Source organism: Panthera uncia, assembly GCF_023721935.1.
Source record: "Panthera uncia isolate 11264 chromosome B2 unlocalized genomic scaffold, Puncia_PCG_1.0 HiC_scaffold_24, whole genome shotgun sequence".
NCBI lineage: Eukaryota > Metazoa > Chordata > Mammalia > Carnivora > Felidae > Panthera > Panthera uncia.
The window spans coordinates 18,580,330-18,593,458 of NW_026057580.1; the positions used below are offsets into that span (position 1 = coordinate 18,580,330).

The 13,129-nt window shown below is 35.1% G+C and overlaps 1 long non-coding RNA gene across 1 annotated transcript in view; it reads right to left on the reverse strand.

Annotated features, from left to right (window-relative positions):
- The window catches only part of LOC125938559 (uncharacterized), a 65,098-nt gene that overhangs the window by 20,729 nt on the left and 31,240 nt on the right, over positions 1–13,129 (reverse strand). The gene's annotated exons all lie outside the window — the stretch shown is intronic.

Below are 13,129 nucleotides of genomic sequence, written 5' to 3' on the forward strand. Positions count from 1 at the left end.
TGCCTAAATATCTACCCTCAGAAAGGTCTTAGTCTTCAGAAGGGTTAATGGTGCCACTTATGACAGACTCCATAACTGTTCCATTCAACTCTTGTGACTACAGACCCCCATATCTAGATAATCAGTCATGGTTTTTGTTAGCTCTGCAAATACTGAATTGGACAAATATTTATTCAACACCAATTATGTGCCACATACACTAGTAGGCTCTGAGAATACAAATTTAAATAAGACATGATTCCTGCCCTTGAGAAACTGACTATGTCTTGGTAATGTCTTTACTCTGTCAGATATTCTACCCTCACATCTGTGTGTATTCAAGTCCCTGAATCCTAGCCTAATATCATCTAAATAATTGATTTCCCAGAAAGCCCAAATTCTAGAATGTTCTGGAGCTCACTGGTGCTATGACCCATGACCAAAAGTTTTTCTTGTAGTTTTAATCCATTGAGATCTGATACTGACTCAACAGCAGGAAAAAAATGTTTAGCAAATACTAGGTTACAATATCTGTGCTCGCTCTAAGGTTTACAGATTTTCCAAAATAAAAGAGCCATAAGAAATCATTTAAGTTGGTGTTCCACATGGATGTATTTTAATTTGCATAAGGATCACCTGGAGATATTGCTAAAATGCAGATTCTGATTCAGTCGGTCTGAGGTGGGGCCTGAGACTCTGCATTTCTAAAAAGCTTGTAGCTAATATCCATGCTGCTGGTCCATGGACTATACTTTAAGCAACAAAGCTCTGTGCTTTTTTCCCACTTCTGAATGAAGGCAAGCCATGAGAGGTGTTCAGGATGCAGTCAATATGGTCATAAACTCAGAAAAAAATAATAAGTATTATTAAATTCATTCAATCAACCAGTACAACAATTAGTTACAAAAAAAAAAAAAAAACAAAAAAAAAAACAGCAGCTAACTCTGGTGGGGGGATACAGTGGATGAGCAGAGTTCTCTCTACCCAATCAGGACATAAAATTAAAGGCAGTAGTTTTAACTTCTATAGCGTTTGTTTAAAAATTAAAAATAGAATTACTACACGATTCAATGAGTCTACTTCTGGGTGTATACACAAAAAATTGAAAACCAATTCAAAATGATATTTGTATATCCATGTTCATAAAAGCATCATTCACAATAGCCAAAAGACAAAAGCAACTCCAGTGTCTATTGACAGATAAATGATATACAACATGGACAAACTTTGAGGAGACTGTGCTAAGTGAAACAAGTCTGTAACAAAAGTACAAATACTGTATGATTTCACTTGTATGGGATACCTAGAGTAGTCAAACTCAGGGAAACAGAAAGTAGCAAAACAAAGTGAATGCACTCAGTGCCATTGAACTGTACACTTAAAAGTGGTTAATATCATAAATTTTATATGTATTGTATCACAATTACATTTTTTAAAAAAATTAAAAGAGATTTATACCAGGGTGTGAACTATCCAATGGAACAACATTAATGGTATCTTTGGAACCAGATTTGTTTTACCAGGGTTCAAGTTCAGACCAGCAGCAGAGGAAGTTCCAGACTTCTCTTTATTCAATTCACACAGAAAATCAATTTGATACGGAAAAATCTGTTATAAGATGGTCAACAGGACTGATCGGGAAATTCCAGTCCCTGACCGAACGAACACTCCCCTTCCGGGTTCTTCTTCCTACCCAGCTTGCCCCGGGCGCGCGCTTGTGCGCACGTCCCAAATTACTACTAATGCAGAATGCGGAAGTTAACAGACTATAAAGTGTTCCCTCTGCTTACCCTCCGGTCTCAGACCTCTGGAGAGTGATCTTTTCGGTGCTACTGGTGTGAAATAAACCTCCTGCCTTCCAAGATCTCCAAGTGCCGAGTGCCGCTTGGTTCTTCTGCCAAGTGATCCAGAGCAGGTACCGTAACAAATTAATGGTATGACTTGTACCCAGGATTATGAATGTTAAGACTAACTTCGTTATTGTACGTGAGAGTTGCAAAGGCCACAAACAAGAATTCAACACATCCGTCCACATTGTAATTAGAATTACCTTGTATATCTGTAATCCTAGGTTTTGTGTCCTGGCCAAAATTCCCTGGTCCTAAGTTTCCCGGAGTTATAGCCACAACTTTCTCAGAAAGCTAAAATTGTTCACAGGTGTATAAATGTCTTATAACTCTGAGAAATTTTTTTATTCAAGAAGATTTATTAAGTAAATCAAAACGCTGTTAATAATTTATGTAAAGATTAATCTGTTGATTTGGTATGTAAACTATGTGTAGGTTAGATAAATATCTTTAAGATTCAGCCCCGTGATTGAATATGTAAAAGTGGACATATAATCAAACATGCAAAATATAAATAATTGACTTCAGCTTTCTGATTTCAAGTTGAAAAGTATGTTTATTTAATAATGTTTGTAAACATTCTTGAAATGATTAAAAAATATGGTTCACTATATTTATAAATTTTAATTGTTAGATATATTGGCACTCACACTTAAATTGTTTTACATGCTTGGTTAAATATTTGAAGTATTTATAAATGAAAGGTGAATATACTGAATTTATAAATACAGTTTTAAATGTTTAAGGATATTAAACTAATGAACTTTGAAAATGAACTGATTATCAAATGTTTATTCTGTTCTAAGTCGATTGAACATTGATCAAAAGCCCTCTTGAAAATAATTGCTAAAATTTACTACATATGAAAATCAAAAAGCTTCAGTAAAATAAGATTTTGAGTTTAATACTGTAATAAATTTAGTATTAATTTAAAAGACTAAGGAAACATCAAAATATTTTCTGTGCTCAAAAACCCACCAAAAATTTCACATTGGCACTCCTAAATCATCTTAGATAGATATTCAGCCTGTTTGACAAGATGAAGAAGATAGATTCCAAAAACTTGTTTGATGGAGTTATATAACCTTTAAACATTTCCTCATTCCACTTGTGGTAGTTGTGCAGCCAGGACAGATTGAAAGCCTTGAGGCAAGACTGAGGCCCCCATTGGCCTGTTTCAGAGTACCCTGGGTTTAGAGAAAGTCTGAGAAATTAGTTGTCAATGCCAAGCTGGGCGTCAGCAACCAACTGTGCAGCACAAAATATTTGAAAGTCAGAAATCAATTATGTAAATCACAGTTGAGGAATGGATAAAAGTGTTAGAGCTTGCAATGGGAGAGAAGCCAGGCAGATGGACCAGAACCCTAAAAGCAGACAAGAAGCTCCCTGAGAGCAAAGCAAATATTGTTCTTATTCACTGTTGTATCCACAGGCCTTCCAGGCAGGGATCACATCTTATTTATCTTTTATATCACCAGTTAGCATGGTTCCAAGCATAAAATAGGTGCTCAAATATCTGTTGAATGAATGAAAGACAAGATAACAAGGCTTCAAAAGTATCCGGTAGGCAAAAACTAATGGAGAGGAAAATGTAAAAAGAATGTTGTATTTACAAATAACCAAAGAAATTAACATTCTGCCCCTTGATCTGCCTCCTACTGTGGTTAGCATTGATTCAACAGGTAACTGAAAATAGGATGATTGCTTTGAGAAGAAACAAACAAACAAACAAAAACCATTATTTCCACTCCAGTGGATAAGCTCAATAAAGGTCTTATCCCAAACTAGCTGTGTTTTAAATTTGAGGGGGAGAAAAAAAAAGATGATTGGTAGGGTTCCTAGACAGAAGCTGCTTCTGATGGATACTATTTATAAACCAAATGCAATCATCACTGAGGGTCTCCATAGAGCTTCAGCAAACCCCATTTCTGGAATAGACAGAGTTTATCATTCCCTGAGACCGGTATTCCTGGGAGTGTGCTCTGTATACCATAAACCCTGTGGAATGGTGGTAATTATTATTTGAGAAAAAGATGTCCATACAAGGTTGCTTAAGTAATTAATTCCTAAGCCTAAAGTATTTGACCTTAATTAACTTTTTAAAACTCCCTGCATGAGCCTATATCCAACTTAAAAAAAAAAAAAACAGATATGAATAGATGTTACCCTCTGCCAGACAAAAGTGAGAGGGGTTTCCTCTCAACTAATTGTAAGAAATGCAGTTCAACAAAAATAAACACAATGGCTTTTTTCTTTGCAGGACTTCTCAGAGTCAGTAATATTTTTATTCTCACTGTGAATTTTTAAAGAAAGCATACCATTGTTTTCTAAAGTTTTGGAACCTTGATTCCAAAGTAACTTGAAGAAATAATGTTTCATAGAACCTGCTTAGACCCTTGAAGCCAAGCCCAACTTGGTTTGGAAATCAATTAATGAACAATTCTTCATAGGGTCTAATTGAAATTTGGCTTTATGGGAGGAAAATTTTATTTAATGCTTTTAGTTCGTTGATTCCACTGTTGGTAAAATCCCCCCTTGAAATACAGCTACCATAGATTAACGATGCAACTTCAGAGAAATTTTAAATGTAATCCCAATTTTTAAGGACTTCACAGTAATAGACGAAGTCTGCATGTGATGCTCACATTTTTCAAAGAACTTTCCCTCATTTATTAAAGTCTCTCCAGTACCCCTGTAAAGTAGTTATGGCACACGTATCCCTTAACAGCAGTAGAAACAGAGCTATGGCATTTTATGGACACGTCACATCTCCACTCTGTCTCTTGGTTTCAAGGCCAGGTTGTGTTATCTGTTTCTGAGTTGGGTTTGTCTGTCATTAGCTGTGCAAATGTTTACTCGCTACCCTTAACAAGTATGGTATAAAAGGAGCCATGGTGACACTGAAATGCAGATTTGAAGAATTAATTTATACTTGAAAAAATTTTCACAGGCAGAACAAGTAGGGTAGTGATTAACCTAGCACCTTTGATTAGAACTTTTTTCCAAATGCGTTGCTCTCTCACTCAGAATATTCAAAGTAATATTTCTCCCACTTCTGTGTACTTTGTTTTCTAAATCAATTTTCTCAACTTTCATCGATCATGCAATCAATCAATAAAACCAATTCCCCTCATTGGTCTGTCTCTTGAACATCAAGGTAGCCATCTGGTTCTGCAAAAATACATCCCAAAATGATTTAAATGTTCTCTAAGTAATTTCTCTTTCTGAAGTTCGGGCGAAATATCAAAAAGGCTGGTCCTTACTCACACGGGATATCAGCATCAGGACCAAAAAGCATCCAAAATTCTTGATTCTCTGGGTGACCAAATCTAAACCATTCACCAAACATCTCTTTGTATAATGGATATTACAGGAAATGTTTCATTCTTAAAGATCCCCCAAATCAAGTTGATAGCTCCATGCTTTGAGTACCAAAAGGATTCTAAAGTAGTGATAGTTGCTGATATAAATTCCTCAGCATTTCAATTTCCTCTCTATAAACTATAAATATGAAATTGCTGATGCTTACAGGATAGGAATCTTGTTTTATTCATTTCATATTTCCCAAGCACTTGCTACAGTGTCTGGCCCAAAATATGGGTTCAAGAAAGGTTTATTGTTTTTATCAACTTCTCTGCCTGACAGAAATAAATAAGATTCCATCATTTTTTGGCCCAATCCCAGCATGAAGATAGACACTGGGAAAATCTGGCTCCATGGTACATAAAATTCCTTTTTCCAAAATATTCAGAGCATCAGATTAGTTGATGACACACAGGCCCGAGATGAGAGAGCACCCATCAGGGTTTTGGTATTTTGGTTTTATAAAAACCTTGAGAAATTTTGTTTTGAAGCTGATAGTTTCAAAAAAGTTCTTTGAATTTTTTAGAACATTTCAATCACTGCTTTTCAAGGGAAATTTTAGTAATTTTTTCCAGCTGAATGGAAAGCTGTGCTATGCAAACAACAAAGATTTTTTTCTTTTGAAAGTTATTCATGTCCTGCTTCTAGGATTGCCAGGGGAATTGAATTTTCAAAAAAAAAAAAAAAATTTAACCAAGCTGAATTATATTGTGTTAGAAACAACTTAAACTCTGAAGTTCATAAGTTTTATGTTTCCTTCTCAACTTGGAGCCCATGGTTTTCACATGGGTTCTGAAGTTAGCCAAATACATTTGCATGGTCTATAGCCAAATTTCTGTTATTTTTCAAAGTATATTTATTTTTACTAATTTTTATTTTCATTGTTTAGTCTTATGCAGGTAATATAAAAGGGTTGTAAGGACTTGATCTCACGACTGTGAGAGCATGACCTGAGCTCAAATCAAGAGTCAGAAACTCAACTGACTGAGCCATCCAGGCGTCCCTCTACTCACTCATTTTTTAACATACCCTTTTTTTCACCACTTTTCTTTTTGTATGGTAAAAATTTTCCATAATTGCATGTGTTTTTATCCATATTTTAATTACAAGAACACTGAAGCTCACTGGCAGATAGCTTAATAGAATAGCTGTGCCTCAAATCTAGAACTTTTAAGCTCCAAGGCCTAACTGCACCCTCCTTTCCAGTTCTCAAACTTAGGTATACATAAAATCACCTGAGGTAGTTTCTGTAGCACAGATTCTCGGCACTGTTTCTGGGGATGGTGACTCAGCATCTTCCTTAGGCTCAGAAATATGGATTTTTAACAGTGATCCCCCATGATTCTAAACCAAGTCACCCACATCGCAATTAACTGGATGACATTCCAATTAGGATTTGACTATACCTGCTTCCTCTCATCTGCCCCTAGAGATGAAGCAAGATTATACACATCCACAGTCTCAGCTCCACCACCAATCACCATATGGTATACACCAGAGTAAACCGCTTTCTGTTTGGATCCTGGTTTCTTTAGTCTGTTAAATGAGAAAAATTGTATTTTCCTTACCTCAAAGGATTGATACAAAGATAGAATGACATAATAGATACCACACATTTATAACAGCAGAAAATACTATTTAAATGTATTAAAGATGTTTTAAAGACAAAACAAAGACATACAACACAGGTTGATTTGTATGCTTTAATACAGGGTTGTCTGATCCCAATATTGCAAACAATAGTTAGACATTAAGTCTACATTTATAACCTCTTAGACTTACTTAGCCTTCATTTATAACCACTGTGGAGTGTAGAAAATCCTTTAGTAATGTGCACACACATGCACCTGCATGCACACATACATATACACACATACACACACATATACATAGGATTGCCACTGCTAAATTAGTGGCAGATTTTCCACTGTCTCCATTCTAGACATCATCAAAAGATTAAAGATCTCTCTTTTTAAGACAATGCAGGTGAGTTAACATCCAAGTGTTACTAACTGTTACGACTGTTACACTCCCACTGACCCACGGGGGCATTGTAGGGCCCCAAGAAGACTCCATTCTCAGTCATGAACGAGTATGGACTTCTACTACCCGTTACAGTAGAAAGAAGGTTCTGAAACAATTGGTATGACAAAAGAGACTGACACCAAACAGACACAGCTTGATTTCATGGCACACCACATGGAATTTTTCTAAAAATGAAGAAACTTTAGCATTTCCTTGTTATTTGGGGCTACAAAGCCATAAGCCTCCCACCTATCCTGGTCGGCTTTGAAATGAGCAGACTGGCTGGAAAACAAGAGGCAATTTGCATGTGAAGAATAAACAAACAGAAGTCTGCTGTATACCGTGTCAAAAAAAAAAACAGAGTTGATGTCTTTGTTTAGAAAGGAGAAGCCGCAAAGTTTAGCAGGTTAGCAACACAGCACTTTCTCTTCCTGCCTCCTTCCTAATACATATTAGGAATAAACCTGACTTGACCTCAATACATCATCAATAGCCTTCTCCCATTAGGCCTCACTGATTCAAAGCTTTCCCCCACTCCAATATATCAGGCACACAGCATCAAATTTCTTAAATAATGATCTCACCACCTCCCCTGCACCACAATCATGAAATCGCTTTATATTCTATAGCATCAAGTCTATATTCCTCTGCCTGGCATTCCTTGCCTTCCATAAATTTTCTTCCACTGTCAGGTTTCCAATTATTCCTCATTTTGCACTCACCTCCCTACCCCACCCCCACCTCCTGACCTACGCACATTCACGCATTCTAGTAAGGTCAGTATCTTCAGTATCCCCCCATTCAGATGCACTCACCTCTGCCTCCTTGTTTTCACTGATGCTCAAACCAGGCAAAAAGTATTCAGTGAGACTCCATGTGCTTAAGTGACTGTTCAAGGCTCAGCAGGAAAAGATTCCAAATGTTAACATTTAAGGAGCTGGCCTCTGACATGGAGAGCAAAACATTTATTCACACATATGTTCACAAATACATGCAGAAAAGACAGTTTATGTGGTCATTCTGGCCAGAAGACTGAGTTCTGAGCAGAAGTGATATATATCTTTCAGGCCTGCCTCATAAAAACTTATGATTGTTTACACTGGTTCTTTTATCTTCCAACCAGCTATAGAAGATCCAAGAGAACGTTGGAACAGTGCAATCTAACAGAAATACAAGTCACATGGGATTTTAACTTTTCTAGTAGCCACCCAAAGTTTAAAAGTAGAGGTGAAATTAATTTTAAGAATGTTTTTTATGTAACCTAATATATATGTATATCTATATATAATATATGTATAAATATGTAAAAATATATACATTTCCACATGTAATTTAAAAACTACTAATATTTTACATTTTTTAAAAATTCTAAGTTTTCAAAATCTATGTATTTCACACTTCCAGTACATCTTAGTTCAACAGTGTCTCACATTTCAAATGCTCAGTAACCACATGCAGACTAGTAACAATCTTGGGCAGCATATCTCTAGGGGATGGTGAAGTCCCAAGATGGAAGAAGCCTTTTCTTAGCTTATTCCACCATTAGTATTCTCAGTAAAATGTTGAATAGAAGAAGTGAAAGCTGATGATCTTAAGGGAAAAGCATTTAGCCTTTCATAATTAAGAATGATGTTAGCTCTAGGATGCATATAGATGAGCTTATTAGGTTGTGAAAGTTTCCTTCTATTCCTAATCTACCAAGAGTTCTGACTGATATTAGATTTTATTAAATATTGTTCTGTATCTATTGAGATAATCAAATGGATTTCCTCTTTTGTTGGTTAATAAGGTGCATTCCATTGATTGATCTTAAATGTTAAACCAACCTTGCATTCTGGAATTGGACCTGTTATTCATTATATATCATCCTTTTCATGTATCCTTGAATTTAATTTACTAAAATTTTGTTTAGAATTCTTGCATTATGTTCACAAGAGATTTTGGTCAGTAGTTTTCTTTACTTCCTATATATTTGTTTAGTTTTGGTATCAGGGTAATGCTGGCCTCATGAAATGAGTTGGGAAGTATTTCCTTCTCTTCAATTTTATAGAAAAGTGTGCTTAGAATTGATAGTAAATGTTTAGTAACATTCACCAGTAAAGTCATCTGGGCCTACAGTTTTCTTTGTGGAAAAGTTTTTAATTTCAAAATTCAATCTCTTTAAGTATAGAGATATTCAGGTTATCTATTTCTTCTTGACTAAGCTTTGGTAGTTTGTACATTCCAAAGAATTTGTCAGCTTCATCAAAGATGTCAAAGTTATTGACAGAGTTGTTGATAATATCCCCTTATTGTTCTGGTAATATCTGTATAGTATAGCTTTAGTGATATTATCTTTCAGATTTCTGATATTTGTAATTTGTGTCTTTTCTGTTTTCTTCTCATTAGTCTCTACAGATGTTTCTCAATTATATTGATCTCAAAAAAGCAACTCTTAATTTCAGTTATTTACTGTGTTTCTGTAATGTATTTCATTGATTTCCACTCTGATCTTTAATATTTACCTTTTCTTTGTATTTAATATTTGCCTCACTTTTTCTAATTTTTTTAAAGGTGGAAGCTCAGGTCATTGGTTTGAGACCTTTCTTCTTTTCTTTTCTTTTTTTTTTTTTTATTATATATTTTTGACAGAGAGAGTGCGAGCGTGAGCTAGGGAGGGGCAGAGAGGGAGACACAGAATCAGAAGCAGAGACCTTTCTTCTTTTCTAATATAAGTGTTTAATGCTATAATTACTCCTTGAAGTACTGCTTTAACAGTATCTCACAAATTCCTTACTTGGTGCTTTTGTTTTCTCTCACTACAATATATCAATTTTCCTTTAGATTTCTTCTTTGACCCATGGGTTATTTAACAGTGTGGTGTTTGAGGGGCACCTGTGTGTCTCAGTCAGTTAAGCGTTTAACTCTTGATTTCGGTTCAGGTCATGATCTTGTGGTTCCTGAGATCAAGCCCTGTGTCCAACTGTGTACTGACAGTGCTGAGCCTGCTTAGGATTCTCTTTCTCCCTCTTTCTGCCCCTCCCCTGCTTGCAGTCTCTCTCTCTCACTCTCTCTCTCTCAAAATAAATAAATAAACATTAAAAATGTTTTTGAGAGGGACAGAAACAGAATGCAAGTGGGTTAGGGGCAGAGAGAGAGGGAGACACAGAATCCAAACCAGGCTCCAGGCTCTGAGCTGTCAACACAGAGCCAGACGGGGGCTCGAACTCAGGAGAGCTGCGAGATCATGACCTCAGCCGAAGATGGATGCTCAACCGACTGAGCCACCCAGGCGCCCGATAAAACATTTTTTTTTTTAAAGTATGTCATTTGATTTCCAAATCTTTGGTTATATTCCAGAGATTTTCTGTTATTAATTTCTAATTTAATACTCTTGTCACAACATATTTTGTATGACTCAAATACTTCTAAATTTATTTGAACGTGTTTTATGACCCACCTATGATCTACCCTGGTAAATATTTTGTGTGCAGTTTAAAAGTATACTTCTGGGGCGCCTGGGTGGCTTGGTCGGTTAAGCGTCCGACTTCGGCTCAGGTCATGATCTCACGGTCCATGAGTTCGAGCCCCGCATCAGGCTCTGTGCTGACAGCTCAGAGCCTGGAGCCTGTTTCAGATTCTGTGTCTCCCTCCCTCTCTGCTCCTCCCCTGTTCATGCTCTGTCTCTCTCTGTCTCAAAAATAAATAAACGTTAAAAAAAAAATTTAAAAAAAAAGTATACTTCTATTGTTAGATACACTGTTCAACAAATATTGATTGGATCAAATTGGTTGATAGTGTCCAAATCTTCTCTAATCATACTGATTTTCTATTTGTTTTGTCAGTTATTGTAAGGGGAATGTGAAATCTCTATAACTGTGATTTTTTTTTCAGTTTTATCAGTGTTTATAGTTCTGTTATTAGGTATATAAACATGTAGGATTGTTATATCCTCTTAATGAGAAGACTCCTTTATCGTTATGAAATGATTTCTTTATCACTGGTAATAATCTTTGCTCTGAAAACTACTTCTTTTGATATTAATATAGCCACTTAGGGTTGTTGTTTTCTAATTACTGTTTCCATGTTATATCTTCATCTAACCTTCATTTGCAAATTGGCTGTGTCTTTATGTTTGAAGTGTCTTTATTGTATACAGCATATTGTTAGGTCTTGTTTATTTTTTTCAGTCTGACCATTTCTACCTTTTAATTGACCGTATTTATATTTAATGTGATTATTAATAGGTTTAATCTGTCATCTTGCTTTTTGTTTTCTAATTCCCCAATCTGTTTTTCTCCCATTTTCCTCTTTTCCGGCCTCCTTTTGGATTATTTGAGGTTTTTTATAGTTCTGTTTTATCTTCTTTGTTGTTTTTTTTGCCACATTTTATCATGTTATGTGTGACTTTAAATATTTATGTCGTTATACATCCATAACTTATCATAGTCTACTTTCAAGTGATAATACACCTTATATAATGTAAGAAACTTCAAATATCCCTCTTACATGTTTCCATTCCCAACCGTATGTTATGGCTGTCACACATTTTACTTTGACATGTTATAACCCCATACAACATTGTGATTATTTATATTAAAATAGTCATACTTTAAGGTGACTTAAATAACAAGAAAATAATTTGTGTTCATTCATGTTGCTATCATTCCTGATATTCTTCATTCCTTTTTCCATATTTCCATCTGATACCATTTCCCTTCTGCCTGAAGAACTTGCTACAATATTTCTTGCAGTGAGGATCTGCTGGTAATAAGTTGTTCAAGTTTTGTTATGTCTGATGTAGTCAGATACTCTGATTAATGGCCAAGATTAACACACATGCTCAAAGGTAACTTTGCAAAAAGTCCCTTCTTGCTTTTTTGTTCTATAACCTTAAGATTGAGTTTTTGCATAACAAATGTGTCTCTTGCAGATCAAATCATCATCCTCATCATCACTGCTACCATTTATTGAATACTTATTTTCTAAGAGTCACACTGAGTACTGTGACATACAGTATCTCATTTAATCCTTATAATAAAGTTGAGGTAATATTATCTTCCCTTTACTTATGGGGAAACTGAAACTCTGGTAGATTGTCATTGCCCAAGTTTACACAATAATAGAGAAAAAGTAGGCCTTTCTTATCTCAAGTCTCATACTCTTTAGTCGGTATCCTATACTACCCTACACTACCACCGTAAAGATTTTCTTATTTTGCTGGTTTACCAGTAAGCTAATTGGGTGAGATTCTAATCAACTAAGATATAGCACATCTTATTGATTTTAAAACACTTGCAATTGGAATTCATTTTATAGTAGATCGTACAATTTATCTTACAATTCCCGTTGGAAAGTTAGCAGTCATGATGCAGCTATCATTGCTTCTGCTTATTCAACATTTTCCAATAAGACGAAAAGAGCACCATTATCAAAATTTGAAGAATGGGTATCTCTAGCTTGAAAAAAAAAATCCTAACAATAATAGTAAGATATTATTTTAAGAAAGACTAAGTCACCAAAACTCTTAATAACACACAAGACAGTATTTTTTAGAAAAATACAGATATTGAAGCTCTAAGTTTAAAAGTGACTCCAAATGGAATAGACTATGAAAAAAGTTTAAGAGCATCTTGAACAATTCATTTTACTTATATTTCTCCTTTATTTGCATGCCCAAGTGTGATAAAATGTAAAATTTGTGTCTAAATAGATATCAAAAACTGTTTTCAATACATATAAAATAAATATTTAAGAAATAAGGAAGCATTGTATCATACATAGTTGGCATATTTTTTCTTTCTTTATGATACATGACATGAAGGGTCATCTTAATAATCAAAGACATTTTAGATACAACAAAATGTGGTACATCACTGGACAAGACATGGCTTTTGAGTTGTTTTTCCAAATTGATAATAGAATCAATGGTATCT